The sequence below is a fragment of the Anolis sagrei genome, chromosome 2 (assembly GCF_037176765.1).
Source record: "Anolis sagrei isolate rAnoSag1 chromosome 2, rAnoSag1.mat, whole genome shotgun sequence".
NCBI lineage: Eukaryota > Metazoa > Chordata > Lepidosauria > Squamata > Dactyloidae > Anolis > Anolis sagrei.
In genome coordinates, this window is record NC_090022.1 from 22,193,546 (window position 1) to 22,215,659 (window position 22,114).

The window sequence follows — 22,114 nt, forward strand, 5'->3', positions numbered from 1 at the left end:
TTACCACATTAGCAGCAGAGGTAGGACGGATTATACCGTGCAATGTTCGCAAAATGTACACAGTGGTCAGGAGACTGGCAGTTAGTAAAGTGCTATGATTCAGATGTAAATAGCTGACGTTTGATGTAAATTGGCGGATGGACCTCCGGAGGTGGTCGACACGGTGGCGGTCAGCTCAGATGGGGGGGGCCGCCGCTTGGCCGGTGGTGAGGGCCAGATGGAAAGGCAGTAGGGCCCGGGCAGAATAGGCAAAGGTGGAAAGCCTAGTTGGCCCAGCGGCCGAAGGAGACAAACAAGTCCAGATGGTTAGGCCGCAGGCCGAAGCCACCCGGCAAGGGACCGTCTCTCTTCGGCTCGATTTGGCCAGTTGGCCCGTGGCCCAGCAGCTTGCTCCGGCCCCTGGAGGAATCCTCGCCGGCAACTGGGACAACAAGGGCTTTAGCTATGAATAGCTCAGCAGATGGAGGAGCTGGCGCGTTGGTAAGAAGGCCCGATGGAAAGTAGTCCAGGGCAGCCAAGCTGGATGGAAGGATTCAGGACCCTGTGGCAGGAGCAGCAGCAGTCTGAGACTAGGCCAAGGCAGGTGCAACACAGCTTTATAGTCCCTCCCTCCTTGGAGGATTGCTGAGTCGCACCCAGTTGGAAAGGGCCTGGGGCTTCTCCTACTCACAAGTAGTCCAGGGCAGCCAAGCTGGATGGAAGGATTCAGGACCCAAGTAGTCCAGGGCAGCCAAGCTGGATGGAAGGATTCAGGACCCCTGTGGCAGGAGCAGCAGCAGTCTGAGACTCCTGCTGAGACTAAAAACCAGATTAACTGCTTTGAACTGGATTATGTGGCAGTGCACACTCATAATTCAGTTCAAAGCTGTTAGCCTGAATTATATGCCAGTGTAGAAGGAGCCACACATCAAAAATCCCGGGGCTTGCTCCAGAGTTCCCTGGAAGCTTTGACATATTTTGCTGTTCCTCTTGTGCTGACCAATGGTTGGAAACAGCACTTCTGCTGCGGAACATTGTGTGGGCTACCTGGAGAGAGGATTCAAGGTGAGCACATTTTATTTGGTGCATGTTGGTGTAGGGTCTGCCTGTTTCTGCTGTCCTTACATATGTTTTCTTTATTTATTTTTATCCCATCTTTCTCCCACAGCAACAGAACTGTAGACAGCTCCTCCACACCACCACCTTCCTCCTATCCCTGACAGAAATCCAGGTCTAATGTGTGCCCTGCTCTGTGGGGAGGGCCAGAAACCGGTTGGGACAGCCCTATGTTTGCCATGGTGGCCATAGCAAACATGAGCCACTCCTGACAGGGTGGTCTCTGCATGGATATTGAAGTCCCCCAGCACTACAAGCCATTGGGGTGCCAATGCTAAAAATTCAAAGCTAAAACATATCTGGCCCCAAGTATTATGGATAAGGAATACTTTACTTGTTTTTGAGACATTGGTCTTTGTCAGAGTGTATATAGGTATTCCCCGAGTTCCAAACACCTGACTTATAAATTACTCATAGTTAAGAACAGGGCTGAGACAACAGGAAGTGAGAGAAATCTACCCCTCGGAAGGGAAAGTCATTCCTGGAAGTTACCATGGGGAAGAGGTATTTCAACTGAAGTTTTATCACCAATCCTTGTTTTTACAACAAGCCAATTTTTCTATCCAAAGATGGGTTCTGTAGGTTTGTTCTAAAGTTGAATTTGTATATAAGTCACAGGTACATTTTTAAGTGTAACTGCAGAGAGAGAGAGAGAGAGAGAGAGAGAGAGAGAGAGAGAGAGAGAGCTGGAGTTACACTTAAAAATGTACTTGTTCTGACTTATATACAAATTCAACTTTAGAACAAACCTACAGAACCCATCTTGTTTGTAACGTGGGGATTGCCTGTACTATTGTTTCTCAGGCATCTTTGCTGGGTGTTATTTTTTAAAGAGAAATAGTTTTTATTCTCTATAGGTAGAACATTCTTAGACTATTTTATTTGGGCAGAAAAGCAAACAAGGAACTTTTGAGTAACACATGAAATACTCATATGTGTGCATACTATACAGGCATATTTCAGTTAACAAATCATCTGATAAGAAATCTTCCATTAGCACAATCTATGGTTTTTCAGTCATATTTTATTAAGGAAAGAAGAAAAGATTGAACAAGTGGCAAAAATGTATTTGCAGATTAAATTAGGTAAAGCATAATGTTAGGATATCTCATTAAAATAGTGTAACAGTAAAAGCATAAACAAACTCTGTAGTCCAATATGAACTCTCTGACTGTTTGTCTGTCGTTCTCTCTCTTTCTGTGATAGTAATGGGCCCAAATTTTTCCCCTGAATATTTTAAAATTCTAGTAGGTTCATATCTGGAAATTGAAATTACACTATCAATTCCTTGATTTTATTTTTCGTGTCAGGAGCGACTTGAGAAACTGCAAGTCGCTTCTGGTGTGAGAGAATTGATCGTCTGCAAGGACATTGCCCAGGGGATGCCTGCATATTTTGATGTTTTATATCCTTATGGGAGGCTTCTCTCATGTCCCCGCATGGGGAGCTGGAGCTGACAGAGGGAGCTCATCCATGCTCTCCCTGGATTTGAACCTGCGACCTGTCGGTCTTCAGTCCTGTCGGCACAAGGGTTTAACCCACTGTGCCACCGGGGGCTCCTTAATTCCTTGATGAGGCAGGAAAATTACATAATCAAGGTACCACATAGGTCAAATATGGTAGAATGGCAAAACAGAAATTAAACACAAATGAATGGATGTTTAATTGCTGCTTCAAATCCAGGTTAACACATGTCAATTTTGCCAAACTTTCATAGTTTTTTTTAAAATATATATATAGAACATTCCAAAGGACTTAGTGTTGGACAAGGAAAGACCAATATCATCTTGTTTCTCAAAAGCTGCCCCAGGTTAGTGTGTGTGCATGGAAAGGAAAAAATATATATAAAGAAAGATACAGACCCCATTGGTGGTTGAATCTTTGGATTCAACAACCAATGGCTTGAAAATATTCCCAAAAATTAAAAATGTTTCAGAAAGCAAACCTTAATTTTGCCATCTCATATAAGAGACTCCATTTTACTACATCATTGTATATAATGGAACTTAAGCACCCTCAGATTTTGGCATCCATGAGGAAGGGGGGTGTTCCTCAAACTTAACCCCAAGAGATGCCAAGGGCCTGCTGTAGTGGGTGAAATCCTCTTAGTAGCTTATGTAGACATAAACCCTAGTTATGCCAACTGGATATACTTTTTCATCTTTTAGGAAGGGGTGAGAAAAGCGGTATATAAATACTGAAAATAAATAAATAAAATAAATAAGGCCCAAATTATTACTCCATTCACTAATCAGCTGAAAGAATCCACTCTGGGACCAGCTGACTTTGGCACTCAGAGAAGCAGCAGCCAACTTTGCCCACTGAGCATCAGGGCATGTATACTGGGAAAGTAGTGGGCCCACAGACTCTTGCCTAATGTTGAGGGATTACTGGAATTGTAGTAGTTAATTACTGCTGAATTCACAAATATCTGTTTGAATAACAACCATCTCCCTCTCCCAGGTGTTTCAAACAGACGACCTTCCTACATTCAGCAGAGACATCCATGAAAAAGAAAAGATGCTCCACAGCAGGCCAGGCCAATTACATGATCCCATTGCCCCCGTTTGAACCTGTCTCCTGATGTTACATGGAAAAAGCTAGATCTTGACCTCAACAACCTTCAAAGCAATCCCTGAGTATAGGAAAGAAGCTCTCAAGAAAGCTATCCCACAAATTCCCAAATGGAATCATTTGACTTTCTGGACATGGCTGGTCTGCAACTTCCCCGGCCAGTATAAGCAGTAGTCAGCCATGAAGGGAGATACAACCTAGCATCCTCTGAGGAACACAAAAATCCTCATCCCTGCTTCAACAGCAAATTCACATCTCATGAAGTGGATTGGTGTATTATGTGCTGGGGATTTCTTTTTCCAGTCTCTAAGGCAGGGGTCCTCAAACTAAGGCCCGGGGGCCGGATACGGCCCTCCAAGGTCATTTACCCGGCCTTCACTCAGGGTCAACCTAAGTCTCAAACGACTTGAAAGCACACAACAACAACCATCCTATCTCATTAGCCAAAAGCAGGCCCACACTTCCTATTGAAATACTAATAAGTTTATATTTGTTTAAATTGTTCTTCATTTTAATTATTGTATTGTTTTTAAGTGTTTTTGCACTACAAATAAGATATGTGCAGTGTGCATAGGAATTCATTCATGTGTTTTTTTTTTTCAAATTTGAATCCGGCCCTCCAACAGTTTGAGGAACTATGACCTGGCCCTCTGTTTAAAAAGTTTGAGGACCCCTGCTCTAAGGTATTCATAGGATTTCCCTATATCTTTCCATGCTAAAATAGACTAGCAAAACGATCACATTAAAAACTAAAGCAAACTTAGTGGTGAAAACTGACTCACATGGAATCAAAATGTGGGCAGTGAGAAACATGTATACCTTGAGGAACCTTAAACCTTGTCAAAGTACAAAATACATTTTTAAACTTCTAAAAAAGCAAAGGAATCAAAATTGCAACAGCCTAATAAGAAAGAAAAAAAGATAAGTAACCACAGCAAGTTTTTGGAAAATAAAAGTGGAAAATACTGAGAGGAAATGCTATTTGAGCGCCTGCTAACTTAACAATAGTCATGCTACATGAGAATGGTTGGAACTCTAGACTTAATATATCTTAAGGAAGTGCAGTTGGGGAAGACAAATTTCCACCATCCATTTAGGAATATACAGCAGCATCATAAATGGAAGTAAACCCATAATGGTTTAAAAAAGAAAGTAAACAATATGAAGGAAAAAGTAGTATTGCTCCCACTTCCTTTGCCAGTCCTTCATTGTACATCTTCATGTCAAAAAAGGGACATAGTTTACTCCACATAAAGGCACGATGTCACTTCTTCCTTCTTAGGGAAAAGAACCTCCTGAGCTTGTCTGTCCATTTCACTTCATTGCAGACTTTATATTCCATGTGTACAGCTCCATTTTCAGTCTGGGAGCCTTGAAGAGTACTAAACAACTCCCTTTTGGTTTCCCTCTTTTCTCCATTTGTAACATTTATAGATCCCCCAAAATGCCAGAACTAATACTAACAGCACTGGAACTAGAATGTAAAAAATGATTTTCGAAGAGGTGGAATTATGTATGGCTCTGGAACCTAAAATAGAGAAAGAGAGAAGGGACCATCACACACAATAAAATCAGCATTTCTACACATTTAAGAAATGGCAACCCACTGTGCCCTTCACATGATGCAAGCTTCAACTGTGAGGTAAAGTGTTGGTTTTTCCAATGATTCCTAAGCTGCTTGGCAATCGACTTATTTTTAAATTCCCCGCATAGAGATTGGCAAAACAGCCAATTCCCTCATGTAATGTTAAAATCCCTGTTGCCCACTTTTGTTGCCTGCTTGTAAATAAAAGGATGACACTATGTGTGGCCAAAATGCCCATTTTCCCAGATTGCTAATCCAGAGGCTTGGGGAAAGGGTTAATTTAAAACCACTTCCTACGATCACCATTGCAAAGATGAGGGTTAATTTAAAACTGCTTCCTATGAACTGGGATGATTTTTTAAACAGATAAATAATCAAAAACCTTGAGGGATATTGGGAGGAAATCTCAGTGCAAATGACCCCAGGGAAAGTGCTGCCTTAAGAAAGGTGCATCTGTTTCAGTGGAAGGGACTTAAAGGCAGTGCTGTCTTAAAGGAGGCCTGTTTTAAAAAGTGTGCTGGGATCCTTGAAGGAGCCTTAGTTCCCATCACCTGCCCATGTGATGGGAACTAAGCAGATAATCCCACCTTATCTGCCTTGAAGTGGAATATATGGCAGGGTGGTCTAAGATAACCCAGTTCAAAGCAGATATTCTGGGGGCCTTCCAGACAGGGCTTTAGCCCAGGAGCATCCACACTCACCCCAGAAAGTGTGCACTTTCTGGAGTGGGAGTCCAGATGTTCTTCCAGGACGGGCCCAGGAGAACACCTGGAGACTCTACCCCCTCCCCAAAAGCCATACCCCCCCTTTTTTTAAAATAAAATTACTTACCAGCCTCCATTGGAGAGCTGAGGCAGTTCCCCTGGCAAGTAGAAATGATGTTCCAGGAGAAAGGGGGGGGGGCAATTTTCCTCTCCCCTCCCCTTTCTCCTGGCATGTCATTTCTACATGCTAGGAGAGCTGCTGCAGTTCTCCAGTGGAGGCTGGTAAGTAATTTTATTTTTAAAAGTCTGTTTTTTAGGACTTTGTAGGAGGGGGTTGGGATACCCACAGTTTTCCGGGCTAATTTAACCCAGAAAACTGTGGGAATGGTGCCTGGACTCCAGACATTGGAAGTAAGGGGTTTATCCCATGCCTTACAAGAAGGTGCAGAATAAACCCTCCATCTAATTAATTCACCACAAAACAGGGCTTTCCTGGTTTTTGGTGAATCAATTTGGGATTGTCCAGAATGTTGTCTGGACAGCCCCCTTTTTATTGAGGAAGTTTCCGCAATAAAGGAGCTGTTTAGATCTACCCTGGACTATATGGCTGTGTGGAAGGGCCCTGAGTTAGAAGCTGGAGGAGGCAATCTTAGTGTGATGGGAGTGAATAAATACTTCACCTTCTTCTTTAAAGACAGAACCTCATGAAACACCACCCTTTCTCCCACTTTCCCTCATTTTCTCCAGCTTCTGTGATGAAGTCTAAAGTCAGCTTGTATACACTTATAAAAGGATAGTGGTCACATGCCTTCAAATTTGACTTCAACTTAAGGCAGCATTTGTTTGGCAAGATTATACAGAGGGAGCCTGCCATTGCATTCATTTAAGGCTGAGAGAACAACTGGCCCAAAGTCATACATGGTTGCATTTCATGACTAAGTGTTGATTTGAACATGACTCTCCTCAGTCCCACTGCTTTTCCACAACTGTTGTTGACAGAAGGACAAAAAGTGGCAGCCACCACTAACATCAAGACATAAGGCTCTATCACACTACAGCTTAAAGAGTATGCAACCCATCTGAAATCCTGCAGAATTGTGGGGCTTGTAGTTTAGTGAGATACACAGTGATCATGGAATGCATTTAGGCAGATGGATCACATATTGAAACAGTTATTTGTTTTTTAAAGTTGATATTTTGTCTTATCCCAGATTTAGAGAAGCATTTTAGCTCGTTTATTATAGTCAGGGTCCCTCAAAAGAAATAAACGTGTTTTAAAAAGTGTCGCAGCAAAAACACAGAAACAGTTGTCTTCAGGCTGCATCGGCACTGCAGAGCACTCGCATTAGCCTGGTGCATCCACAAGACACACACAGGCTAATGACTTGTGGACATTATTAATAGAGGACTACTGCATAAGCCTCATGAGGGGTATGACCATTTTAAAACAGTGGCATACTGTATCAGCCTTGCAAGGCTGGAAGCCATTTTTAATAGGGGCTTACTTTACAAACCATCACTCTGGTTAACAGTCCTCTTCCTAGCAGCTATTTGGTGATTTCCCCTATTCACCATTATTTTCTCCAGAAATCTCTCCTGCCATGTGACATACCACTTTCCCCCGCTTCCTCCCTACTTCCCTAATATAACAGGCTAATAGGAACGTGGGACCTATTTGTGTGTCCTCGAGGCATGACCCCCTCAGAGTGGTGCAAGCCGCACTCCATGTTCCCTTTGTCATTGTCCTGACCTCTGAGGGAGAGAAGTGCAGCCAGATGCAGCTCCATCAGGCCCTAGTCCAGCATCTGGTGAGAACCCTTCCTTCCATGTTGTTATTGGGATGATGGTTATTCAAGGTGGCTCCAATTTAAAGAATCATAGAATCAAAGAGTTGGAAGAGACCTCATGGGCCATCCAGTCCAACCCCCTGCCAAGAAGCAGGAATATTGCATTCAAATCACCCCTGACAGATGGCCATCCAGCCTCTGTTTAAAAGCTTCCAAAGAAGGAGCCTCCACCACATTCCGGGTCAGAGAGTTCCACTGCTGAACAGCTCTCACAGTCAGGAAGTTCTTCCTCATGTTCAGATGGAATCTCCTCTCTTGTAGTTTGAAGCCATTGTTCCGCGTCCTAGTCTCCAAGGAAGCAGAAAACAAGCTTGCTCCCTCCTCCCTGTGGCTTCCTCTCACATATTTATACATGGCTATCATATCTCCTCTCAGCCTTCTCTTCTTCAGGCTAAACATGTCCAGCTCCTTAAGCCGCTCCTCATAGGGCTTGTTCTCCAGACCTTTTATCATTTTAGTCGCTCTCCTCTGGACACATTCCAGCTTGTCAACATCTCTCTTGAATTGTGGTGCCCAGAATGGGACACAATATTCCAGGTGTGGTCTCACCAAAGCGGAATAGAGGGGTAGCATTACTTCCCTAGATCTAGACACTAGGTTATTCCAAGAGGGCCCAATGGCTGGTGAGAACTCTTCCTGCCATGTTCCCGCAGCCATTGCTCCTGATCTCCAAGGAAATGAACAGCAGCCATCCTACACAGGACTGAATCCCTTCCCCACTACCATTCCATTTTCCTTATGTGTCAAGTCTTGTTTAGATTGTAAGCCTGAGGGCAAATTAATTATTTGTAAGCCATCCCAAAGGGTCTTTTCTTCCCTGAAAGACAAATTAAACAAATAAATAAACAGTCTTACCCAGAATTTCAAGGCAAACGTGCCCCACACAATATTCTTTAAGGCCATAGACAAGCTTGTAACATCCAGTGAGCTCTTTGGTGGCATTCTTGATAGCAAGATCATTCCCAGATATATAGAAATAGTCTTTGTATGCAGTGTCCACAAGGTTTATCTGACTTTCTATTATGATCAGAATTTCTTGCCAGTCAGAGGAAGAATCATTCCATTTCCACAGAAGAAGGTTTTTGGAATAGGTTGAAACATTTGAGAAAATCACCTTGGATGTACCTTCAGGCAAGGAGACATTAGCAGGTTGGCAGGACATGAGATCTAGCAATGAAAAGAATAAAAAAACAGAACTGAAGATAAGACCTCAAAGATTTCTGTATCCTTCACTGTAACCAAACTGATAGCATTAGGAAAATGGAAATAATTTCATCAATCTGGAGTGTGTGTCTAAGAGCTTTCTAGTCACTCCATGAGTTTTCTTAGGAAAGGATGCTCAAATATGATTTTGCCTCTAAAGCCCCTTCTACAGTACCATATAAATTCAGATTATCTGCTTTGAACTGGATAATATAGCTGCAAGGAAGTAGGGGAGTGGAAAGTGATTTATTGTATATTTCTTTAAATTCTGCCACCAACGCGAGGTATGAGGTTTTACTATGAGATATGGCACATCAGACGCAGTATTGATGGAGATGAGACTGTTTCAACTAAAGATAACAGGTTTATTTGGTAAACAGCATATGGTTGCAAGTTGTAAACTTTCTTATTGAACTTTGAAGGATACCTGGTTTGAAATGCTTTCCACTCTTCCAGGTTACACAGTATCGTTTACTCTTCCAGGTTACACTGTATCATTTACTCTTCCTGAGGTGAACTTCTTTTTATTAAACAATGTTTCAATACAAGTATATCTCTCCTATTTGATCTGTCTTTGATCAAATGACTCAACAAGCTTATTCTTTAGCCTTAACCTAACTAAAGAACACTGGCTATGTTTCTCCTTACAGCCTTGTTAGACTGAGAAACCTCCAGACTGCTTATTCAGGCTTCCCAAAGCCTCACTATTTTACTTCACCCTTCCTTTCACTCTCTCACCACTCCCCATACAAACTCACTGCTACCCAGAACACTAACCAACTCCCAACTGACACAAACTGTCCATTGCTCCACTCTCTCCCCTTGGCTCCTCCTACTTCTCCACCTGCTGCCAGCTTGACTTGGTCACCATGGCAATGCTGACTGAGGTTTTCTTTGAAATAGGCCACTCCAGTGTTACTGTAGCTAACCCATATATATATATATATATATATATATATATATATATATATATATAAACATGCAAAGTATTAATAACTTCCGCACAATAGCAATGTAATCCAGTTCAAAGTAGATATTCTGGATTATATGGCAGTGTAGATCGGGCCTGAAATATAGCCTACAGCACTTGTTCTTCATTGGCACTGTCCATCCAAGTACTAACCAAGGTTCACAAAGACACAAATCCACTACAAGCAGTAGTACATCAATCACAGAGGAAAATATTTTTGCAACTTATATTTATTTATTTATTTATTTATTATTTGCATTTATTAACCGCCACTCTCAGCCCGAAGGCGACTCGTGGCGGTGTACAAAACATAGAACATAAAGACAACAATTACAATAAATTCAGGGTCATAACACACATCTAACTAACACACAGCTAATTAAGCTAAAAATCCGCTTCGTCTTGTTTGGGTCACAATCAGTCTCGTAGTCATAGTCCATTCCAGTGGTCGTTCCAAAGCCTAGCACTTAATTGAAGGCCTTTTCAAAGAGCCAGGTTTTCAGGCCCTTGCGGAAGGCCAGGAGGGAAGGCGCCTGTCTAATTTCAGCGGGGAGGGAGTTCCAGAGCCGGGGGGCCACCACCGAGAAGGCCCGCTCTCTCGTCCCCGCCAAGCGTGCCTGTGAGGCAGGCGGGACTGAGAGAAGGGCCTCCCCGGATGATCTCAAGGTCCTCGTGGGCTCGTAGGCCGAGATGCGGTACTCAAGGTATTTTGGGCCGGAACCGTTTAGGGCTTTGTAGGTTAGCACCAGCACCTTGAATTGGGCCCGGTAGCTAATCGGCAGCCAGTGGAGCTGGGACAGCAAGGGCGTTGTGCGCTCCCTGCGTCCCGCTCCGGTTAACAACATGGCTGCCGCGCGCTGGACTAGCTGGAGCTTCCGGGCCGTCTTCAAGGGCAGCCCCACGTAGAGTTATATAATATAACATTGAATATATATATACAAAGAACCAGTAACAGACATAGAATATTTTTGCTGTAAAGCAGACTTCTCCTAAGGGCATTAGATCCCTTACTCTCTTGTGAGTAGAAGTTTATAAGCCAAAATGTCTATGAATTGATAATTCTGTAATAATATTATTGAGTGGAGCTTCCACTTCCTTGTAGGAGGATATCCACATAGAGGATTTCCAGACCGGTTTTGACCGTCTTAATCTTCCTCAGGTGAAAAAATATGAACAGTACAATGAAATGGACATCAAGTTCTCCAAAATATTAAGTCTTCCTCAGGTGGAAAAGTATGAGCATACTATGATAAAGTGGACATCAGGTTCTCCTAAAACAGTTCTCTGCATTTGTTTGATTCCATAGATAAAATGGGATCTGAGCTGTTCATCTACCACATTTATCAAAGAGCTAAGTTTCTCAAGCCCCTTCTACACTGCCATATGATCCAGTTTATCAAATCAGGTAATGCACATTATCTGCTTTGAACTGGATTATATGAGTCTACACTGCCATATAATCAGGTTCAAAGCAGATAATCTGGATTTTAAATGGCAGTGTAGAAGATGCCTCATACTCACTAAGCAATTATGGTTGAGATCATGGTCTAGCTGCTGCTGCTACTACTACTACTACTACTACTACTACTACTAATAATAATAATAATAATCTATATAAATAAAAATGTAATGTTCGTTTGTGGGATTAACAGAACTCAAAAACCAGTGGGCCAATTGACACCAAATTTGGACAGCATACACCTAACAACCCTAACGTATGTCCTTCACTCAATTCTTTTTGATTTTGTCATTTGCTGGAATTTATAGTTCACCTACAATCAAAGAGCTGGAATTTATAGTTCACCTACAATCAAATCAACTATAAATCAATTTATAGTTGCTGGAATTTATAGTTCACCTACAATCAAAGAGCATTCTGAACCCCATCAATTGTGGAATTGAACCAAACATGGCATAGAGGACTCCCATGACCAACAGAAAACGCTAGAAGACTTTGGTGGGCATTGACCTTGAGTTTGGGAGTTGTAATTCACCTACATCCAGAGAGCACTGTGGACTCAAACAATGATGGATCTGGATCAAACTTGGCACAAATATTCCATTTGCCTGAATATGATCACAGATGGATTTTGGGGAAAATAGACCAAGGTCAAGACATTTGGGAGTTGTAGTTACTGGGATTTATAGTTCACCTACAATCAAAGAGCATTCTGAATCCCACAAACGACAGAATTGGGGCAAATTTCCCACACAGAAACCCCATGACCAACAGAAAATATTTAAGGCCATCCCGTCCAACTCTCTTCACCAGGACAAGAAAATGTAATCAGAGCCCTCCTGACAAAGAGCCATCCAGCCATAGATATAGATAGATAGATAGATAGATAGATAGATATAATTCACACACACACAGATATAGCATCATAGATTTAAAAGGGGCCCCTAAAGAAGGACAATTATATGTTGCATGTTCCAGAATAGGCACACCAGACAATCTCCACGTCAACACTGACAAAGAAACAACAAGAAACACTGTTTACCCACAAGCATAAAGAAATTACTTATATTAGAAACCAACACTTTCTCCGTACTTTATTTTCCAGATCACCAGACTGGGCCACAGCAACGCGTAGCAGGGGATGGCTAATAATAATAATAATAATAACAATAACAATAACACTTTATTTCTATTCCGCTCTATCTCCCCAAGAGGACTCAGACTTGATTACAACATAGGCAAACATTCAATACCTTTAATACTGTGGAAAAACAATGACACAGAAATATACAGAACAAAGGTAAAGGCTTCCCCTTTCATATCTGGCTCCTGGAGGCAGTGCTCAATTCTGGCCATAGGGAGGTGCTCTGTCTTCATTTCCAAGCCGAGGAGCCTGTTGTCTGTAGACACCTCATGATTGCGTTAGTGGCATGGCTGCATGAGTGCCTTTATTACCTTCCTGTCAAAATGGTACCTATTGATATACTCACATTTGCATGTTTCAAACTGCTAGGTTGGCAGGAGCTAGGGCTAACAGCGGGAGCTCACCCTGACCCACGGCTTTGAACTGCCAACCTTCAGGTCAATAGTTCAGTAGCACAAGGGTTTAACCCATTGTGCCAACCACGTCAACTCTAATTTTAAATAGAGAAAATGAAATGCAGTGTGAGCTTTATAATATTGTCTACAGGCCCCACAGCTCTTGACATACATTTTACCAGGCAGATTTTGAGCACAATTGTTTTATACATAGTGTGAATGTTGCAATTAGCAAGCTTGAATAGCACTGAGTATCCATGAAGCTGAAGGAACATCACTCAGAAACAGGAGAACTCCAGACAGCAAACTATCAAGTGCCAGTTAACAACTCCCAACAGAGGATGCCTTCAGGCAACAGTAGTCAGGCAACCTTTATGCAGATATCCTCACTGATTGACCTTGCAGCTTCCTAGATACTCAATAATATTCAAACATGCCAATTGCAACATTCACACTTGCTTTAAACAGATAAGGATTTATTATCCCATCCTGGACATTCCACAGATGTATATACACTCTACTTGCCTCTCCTCCAATAGACCTCTGAGTATAACATGAAATGACACAGCAGGCCAGATTCTATTATTATTATTATTATTATTATTATTATTATTATTATATCCTGCTTTATCTCTCCCAATGGAGACTCTAAGCTGCTTAACATAAAAGCATTGGCATACTGTATTGTCGAAGGCTTTCGTGGCTGGAATCACTAGGTTCTTGTGGGTTTTTTCGGGCTATATGGCCATGTTCTAGAGGCATTTCTCCTGATGTTTCGCCTGCATCTATGGCAAGCTTCCTCAGAGGTGAGGTCTCCTCAGACCTCACCTCTGAGGAAGCTTGCCATAGATGCAGGCGAAACGTCAGGAGAAATGCCTCTAGAACATGGCCATATAGCCCGGAAAAAACCCACAAGAACCCATTGGCATACTATTTAAAATGTACAAATCTGCAAACAATAAAAAAGAATAAAATATAAACAGTTTAAAAATTTCAGTTGAAATCTATTAAAACATATTCAAAGATTTTAAAAAACAAACAAACACAACTTGATCTTAAACTCAACCTGCAGGCCTTGAGATTGATGCATGTATCTATGGGCCCTTCCACACAGCCATATAACCCAGAATATCAAGGCAGATAACCCACAATATCTTCTTTGAACTGGATTACCTGAGTCCATACTGTCATATAATCCTGTTCAATGTAGGATTTATGCAGCCTAAGGGCCCTTCTACACTGCCATGTAAAATCCAGATTATCCTCTTTGACTTGGATTATATGGCAGTGTAGACTCATATAATCCAGATCAAAGCAGATTATGTGGATTATCTGCTTTGATAATCTGCATTATATGACAGTGTAGAAGGGGCCTAAGAAGGGGGAAAGTCACATATTTACAGAATCTATAGCCTCTCTTAGGAGAGAATCCTGTCTAGGGGGAAACAAACGTGTCGCAAGCAAGGTTGGTAGGCACAAAGGGGAGGGCTTTCTCGATTGTGCGCCCCCCCCCCCCCCAACTCTGGAACATCTTCCTCGGGGAAATCAGGTGGCCCCTGACAATTCAAACTTTTTGGAGAGAATTGAAGACTTGGCCTTCAAGCAGGCCTTCGATACTTACTAATATAAGATTCAATAATTGAAGGACCTAAATTGATTGATGTTTGCCCAGGTGTTGATATTAATTAGACATGTGGCTGGGTAGTCCAAACAAGTTTGGATACTGTGGTTTTAACTTTTTACTTTTAACCTTTGTTGTGTTTATTGTTATTTTATTTTGATTTGACGTGGTTTATGTTAAATGCCATTGCCATGTTTTCTCTTGTGTGTGTGTGTGTGTGTACCTTCATACTGTTGCATTTTTATATTTTATATTGTTCTGTTTGCATTGCTGCTGTTTTGTAAACTGCCCAGCAATGCAGTTTCCCCAAACTCCACCAGTGTTCATATTTGAGCATATTGAGTACTTGTGCCAAGTTTGAGCTGGACCCATCATTGTTTGAGTCCACAGTGCTCTCTGGATGTAGGTGAACTACAACTCCAAAACTCAAGGTCAATGCCCACCACCAAACCCTTCCAGTATTTTCTGTTCGTTGTGGGAGTTCTGTATTCCAAGTTTGGTTCAATTCCATCTCTGATGAAGTTCAGAATGTTCTTTGATTGTAGGTGAACTATAAATCCCAGCTACTACATCCAAATGTCAAGCTCTATTTTCCCCAAACTCCACCAGTGTTCATATTTGGGCATATTGAGTATTTGTGCCAAGTTTGAGCTGGATCCATCATTGTTTGAGTCCACAGTGTTCTTTGGATGTAGGTGAACTACAACTCCCAAACTCAAGGTCAATGCCCACCAAACCCTTCCAGTATTTTCTGTTGGTCGTGAGAGTTCTGTGTGCCAAATTTGGTTCAGTTCCATCACTGATGAAGTTCAGAATGCTCTTTGTAGGTGAACTTTAAATCCCAGCAACTACAGCTCCCAAATGACAAAATTAATGTTTTGAGTGATGGTCACTCCTTGGGTTAGTAAGTGTCTAGTGTCCAAATTTGGTGTCAATTCGTCCAGTGGTTTTTGAGTTATGTTAATCCCACAAACGAACATTACATTTTTATTTATATAGATAAATAAATAAATCTGGAGAAAAGGACCTGGCAGAGAGAAAGGAGAAGGGTACCATTGCCTACAGATAGTCAGGTCTTGGAGAAGTCCTTCTGGTGGGAGACCAGGCCACCTTTTGGGAACTTACCTTTGACAAGACTGGAGGAAGAAACAAGGGGTCCAAGGAGCATCAGGAGCAAGTTCCAGCGGAAAGTTTCCATGTCTCTTCCTCTCTGCCTGTCCTCCGCACAAATGCCTCCAGAATACTTCCTGGTGTATATATAGTGTGCAGGACTCCGCCTCCCCCTTGCTTTTTTTCTTCATTCATTCATTCTGGAATTGGCATCGCTGCCACTCGTTTCGCAACCCCTCCGCACTCGCATTGCTTTAACGTCACAGCCGAGCTCAGCCAGGAGCTGAGATTGTATCCTCCCTTACAGTAGCTAAAAACCACAGGCAGCCTCTCACTATTGCCCCAGTGTACTAAAATTGTATCCACTGCTGCTTTCACTTCCCCACCCTTTGCAGGCTGCCTTCAAAACCAAAAAAACTCTCAATAAACCCCTTTCCAAGCCTTGGATCTCTGCCGGCTTGGCCGAGGTGGCCCAGGGAACAAGGAAATGCAGTTCTTTCAACCGCGGATACAGAGACCCATTGGGTCCCCGTATCCACAACTTAACGGATTCACTCCGGACCCATTCCATTCCACTCCGGAGCATTTTCTACGCTAAACTGCTATCTCGCTTTTCACTGCAGTGGCCCCGATTCACCTCCCCACACATGAACTGGTTTTTCTTGCGTGAATGAGTTTGCCCTTCTGGGTGAGCATGGGCAACGCGGTCCAAAGTGACCCTTTGCGCGGGTTAAAGCGCTGAGCTGCTGAGCTTGTTGATCGAAAGGTCGCAGGTTCGATTCCGGGAAGCGGCGTGAGCTTCCGCTGTCAGCCCTAGCTTCTGCCAACCTAGCAGTTCGAAAACATGCAAATGTGAGTAGATCAATAGGTACCGCTCCGGCGGGAAGGTAACAGCGCTCCATGCAGTCATGCCGGCCACATGACCTCGGAGGTGTCTACGGACAATGCTGTCTCTTCGGCTTAGAAATGGAGATGAGCACCACACCCCAGAGTCAGACATGACTGGACTTAATGTCAGGGGACTACCTCTACCTTTTATCTATATAAATAAAAATGTAATGTTCGTTTGTGGTATTAACAGAACTCAAAAACCACTAGGCGATTTGACACCAAATTTGGACACAAGACACCTAACAACCCAATGTATATCCTTCACTTAAAAAAAATGATTTTGTCATTTGGGAGTTGTCGTTGCTGGAATTTATAGTTCACCTACCATCAAAGAGTGTTCTGAACCCCACCAACGATGGAATTGAACTAAACTTGGCACACAGTTCTCCCATGACCAACAGAAAATTCTGCAAGGGCTTGGTGGGCAGTGTCCTTTGGTTTTGGAATTGTAGTTCACCTACATCCAGAGATCATTGTGGACTCAAACAATGATGGATCTGGAACAAACACTACACGAATACTCAATATGCCCAAATGTGAACACTGCTGGAGTTTGGGGAAAATAGAATCTTGACCTTTGGGATTTGTAGTTGCTGGGCTTTATAGTTCACCTACAAACACAGAGCACCAACGATAGAATTGGGCCAAACCTCCCACACAGAACCCCCATGTGGGCTACAGCAACATGTGGCAGCGGACTGCTAGTATATAAATAAAAATGTAATGTTCATTTATGAGATTAACATAACTCGAAAAACCACTGGACGAAAAGACACCAAATTTGGATACAAGACACCTCTCAGGCCAACGAGTGACCATCACTCAAAAAACACTGAAAAACATAGCAGAAGAGACTTTAAAAGCCAAAAAATAAAAAATACATTACAACGCATGCACAAAACCACATATATACACACACAAAACACATGTACACAGACTGGGCCACAGCAACGTATGGCAGGGGACAGCTAGTGAACTTATAACGGCGCTCCATGCAGTCATGCTGGCCACATAACCTTGGAGGTGTCTACGGACAACGCTGGCTCTTCGGCTTAGAAATGGAGACGAGCACCACACCCCCAAGTCGGACACAACTGGACTTCATGTCAGGGGACAACCTTTGCCTTTACCTATGAACTTTTTAGGTATGAGGGACCTCCTTTTCCCTCCCGCATGAACTCCTTGTATCCATTGCGCCTTCTCCCAGTCCTAGGGGAACCCCAAAGCCTCTAGCCTGCAGGGAAGTGGGGAACTCCTAATATCCCTTGCTTTGTCCCCCATAGGAAACACAGGGGAGGCTGAAGCCCCATGGATGAAACTTATGTATGTCTCCCAACACCATGGGGATGCTGAATCTCCTTTCTCCCCCATTGTGAGTCCTCTATGTGTCTTCTATCAATTATATATATTATATCATGCCGGCCACATGACCTTGGAGGTGTCTATGGACAACGCTGGTTCTTCATCTTAGAAATGGAGATGAGCACCATACCCCAGAGTCAGACATGACTGGACTTAATGTCAGGGGACAACCTTTACCTATATATATATATATATATATATATATATATATATATATATAATATTTTATGATATCTGGCCCTCACATAAAGTGGAGCATTGTGACCCTGCTGTGGACCTGAGCTAGCATACCTTCTCAACCTGGGGTCACCAGCCCACCTCAGGCCCATATCCTGACTCAATTGACTTATCGTGATCCTCATCCATCACACTGAGCTGTGTCAATTCAAATGGTGACAAATTGCATTATTTATAGGTTGGATCTAGCCTGACCCTTATTCCAGGATCTGATTCCTGGTTATCTGATTTGACCTGGATTATATGAGTCTACACTGTCATATAATCTGGAATAAGAAAATAATCTGGGGTCAGCTCCTGGGATATAGGGCAGCATAGAAGAGGCTGTAAGAGAAAGAAAGTGAACTGCAGTTGCACTCAAGACATCTCTTTGGGTGTAACCTCAGTTCACATCCTTTCTCCTGGCTTCCCCAGCGGTGGGTGATGGGGGAGTCATGCTCAGGGGTATAGGAACACTGTGGCCCCTTCTGCACTGCCATATAATCCAGACTCTCTAAGCAGATAGTTCACATCATCTGATTTGAACTGGATCATATGAGTCTACACTGCCATATAATCAGGGATAAGCAGATAATCTGGATTTCATAAGGCAGTGTAGATGGGACCTGTGCGTCGCTTTTCCCTCTCCAGGGGTGCATCTACACACTGTCGGGTTAATGCATTTTGATCCCACTTGAACTGCCATGGCCAATGCTATGGAATCCTGGAAGTTGTAGTTTGGTGGGACACTCCCTGGCAGAGATGGCTAAATACTACAGCTTTGATGATTCCATAATACTGAGCCATTGCAGTAGAAGTGGTGTCAAATTGAATGAACGGGGTGGATTCCCACACCATCACAAAAAGGAAGTGCATACAGCACCTTTGAGCAAATTTCTTTCTTTCTTACCAGCCTAAAAAATATTTTATTTGTTCATTTCTTGCACTTGAAGTACTCTTCAATGACATCTTTAGCCTGCGATTCTTTGCCATAGTCTTTCAAAACCACACAACTGCAGCCAACAACTTTGTGGGGTTTTCTTTTCTGTCGATCTTGCAGAGGCCTACCTACCCAGTCTCCCAGCTTCCTGTTGTCATCAACCTTTAGAAGGCTGATCAACCTTTAGAAGGTTGTTCAGCACAAAGGGCTTCAGCCAGTATGACACACATGAGCCTGTTGCAATTTGATGCAAGATGGGCTTGGTGTTTGTCTAAGGTTTTGGCAGCTTCACAAATTCCACAGGCCAATCCATCATGGATGAGTGCATTTTGTGAAGGGTTTACATCCATTTTTTCTTGTTCAAAGCTAAGAGACTACACATTTGAAATGAAACAAAGAGACAATGAAACCAAAGTGGTTTCAACTTTATGGAAATCCTTTGAATGCTTCTTTCAAAATTCCAGAGATATTGAATGATTAATTGATTGCATCAGAATGGGGCATGTTTTTTTTCTTTGTTCAGCTTGCTGGTGGAGCTTTTTCTCTGTTGTGCTGTTCATACCTGCTTAGGAAGGATGTAGGAAACAGCTTATGTTTCCTACATAGTGCCACAGTAAGGCCAGCTAAAGCAGGATCTTGTTTTTCCCAGGTCAAGCTTTATTGCATTTTGAAGCAGTCATTCCTGCAATCTTATAATAGCTGTGTTTCTCAAACCCACACCATGCCTGGTCATGTTGTCCACACTATGCCCAAAGTGCAGGACTGCTCTGGAATTTCATCTGAATTCCAGAGCATTCCACAAATTCCTTCGTGTATTTCTAAACTGGTTTAACTCAGTTTAACATGTGATATGAACCAGAAGTCCCTGGATGCCATACAAATATGCAGGATCAATTTCCTGGTCAGCAGGCTTTGGAGCTGCTGCAAACAAGGCCTGAGATAGTGATGCCTTTGCTTTCATGCACAAAATTATTAAAAAATATTTGGTATAACATTACTTTCAAGATGTGTGAGTAAAATTGTATACAAAACATACATTTTGTGCTTATAATGCTGAACACGGAATCCCCTGCTTTTGAATTTATTTGATCCAGCTGGTTGCAACAGGGAGTTCCACAGGCTCAAGATCTGATCACAACATGCAATTGACTCAAGATCTCAGCAGAGACATTTGCACCAGCCACAGCTCCAGCAAAAGCTCTTTTCTCTCCTCTAGCTCACTTTGCCTGCAACACTGTATCTGACAGGAACCCTTCCTTCCCCCACCCTGCATGCTCCCCAAACATCCTTGCACCTTTTTTCACTAATGATTTTATATGATATTATATATGTCTTACCCCTCCCTGAATGCGTCACCTTGAGTGGTGCCTAGATGGTGCCTGCTGACCCCAGGAACCCCTATGTGTGTACCTATATCATTCATGATTTATATAACACAGACTGTTTGAGGACCAGGACATCAGTAGAGATACCAAGGGGCTTGTTTATAAAGCTATTGTTCTGCCAACCCTGCTATATGACTGTGAGACGTGGACTGTCTACAGACGTCACATGCAACTCCTATAACGATTCCATCCGGAAAACCAGTTCTGAGTAAAGGCAGGAAACCTTGAACTCTCTCTAAATGAGTATCAACAAGGGAATACTTCGACTTTCATCTTTGTTCCTATCCACTGCATTGGGAGGGGGAATAAATATGTATTTATTTATCGTGTCAGGAGCAACCAGACAGTTGTATTACATTTTTAACAAAACAAACAAACAGACAGACAAAACACAAAGTTTGCAAGCTTGGTAGTTGATTAAATAGCCTATGGCCAGTATCTGGCCACTTGGAGTGCCTCTGGTGTTGCCGCAAGGAGGTCCTCCATTGTGCATGTAGCAGGGCTCAAGTTGCATTGCAGCAGGTGGTCAGTGGTTTGCTCTTCTCCACACTCGCATGTCATGGATTCCACTTTGTACTCCCATTTCTTAAGATTGGCTCTGCATCTTGTGGTGCCAGAGCGCAGTCTGTTCAGCGCCTTCCAAGTCGTCCTGTTTTCTGTGTGCCCAGGGAGGAGTTTCTCATTTGGTATCAGCCATTGATTGAGGTTCTGGGTTTGAGCCTGCCATTTTTGGACTCTTGCTTGCTGGGGTGTTCCAGCAAGTGCCTCTGTAGATCTTAGAAAACTATTTCTTGATTCAAGTCATTGATGTGCTGGCTGAAGGGATGAGCTGGAGATGTCACTGCCTTGGTCCTTTCACTATTGGCTGCTACTTCCTAGCAGATGTCAGGTGGTGCAATGCTGGCTAGACAGTGTAATTTCTCCAGTGGTGCAGGGCACAGACACCCCGTGATAATGCAGCATGTGTCATTAAGAGCCACATCCACTGGTTTAACATGGTGAGATGTATTCCACCCTGGGCATGCATACTCAGCGGCAGAGTAGCATAGTGCAAGGGCAGATGTCTTCACTGTGTCTGGTTGTGATCCCCAGGTTGTGCCAGTCAGCTTTCTTATGATATTGTTTCTAGCACCCACTTTAATAAATGAATTAATAAGAAGAGTTTTCTCAGAAGAAACACATATACACACACTATAGTACTTTTCTACTTTTCTACATAAATAGCACTTTAGGTTCATGCCTGGATCACATGTAGACCACACAGTTTATTTTCTATTTGATTGTTCACACCAGAAGAGCTTCTGTTTCACATATCCACTTGGTTACAGCACTGCAAGCTTCTGATATTATTTTGTTCCCTTTAAGCATCCCACAGCTGTTTGCCTGAGCATCCCCGGTTACTTGCAACCTACAGAATCAAGGAGAAAGAAGACTTGTCAAGGGCTCACTTCTTTTATCATGACTGAATTTGGCCTTTCAAACAACAGTTATTCCTCCCATAGCTGAATATATCTTGCGCATTTTGAGCTTATATGAACCTTGTTGTAGGTATTACTTAGGACTTGTGCTATAGTATGCATCATCCTGTGTCTGTGTGTCATTGCATGTAGGAA

General features: G+C 42.7%; 1 long non-coding RNA gene across 1 annotated transcript; it reads right to left on the minus strand.

Annotated features, from left to right (window-relative positions):
* Positions 1 to 4,569: 4,569 nt before the first annotated feature.
* On the minus strand, positions 4,570 to 15,809 carry LOC137096013 (uncharacterized). Its single transcript, XR_010909130.1, has 3 exons — positions 15,723 to 15,809; positions 8,661 to 8,972; positions 4,570 to 5,197 (listed from the first exon to the last, which is right to left on the minus strand). It is a non-coding gene; the product is annotated as an uncharacterized lncRNA (long non-coding RNA).
* Between the last annotated feature and the right edge of the window lie 6,305 nt (positions 15,810 to 22,114).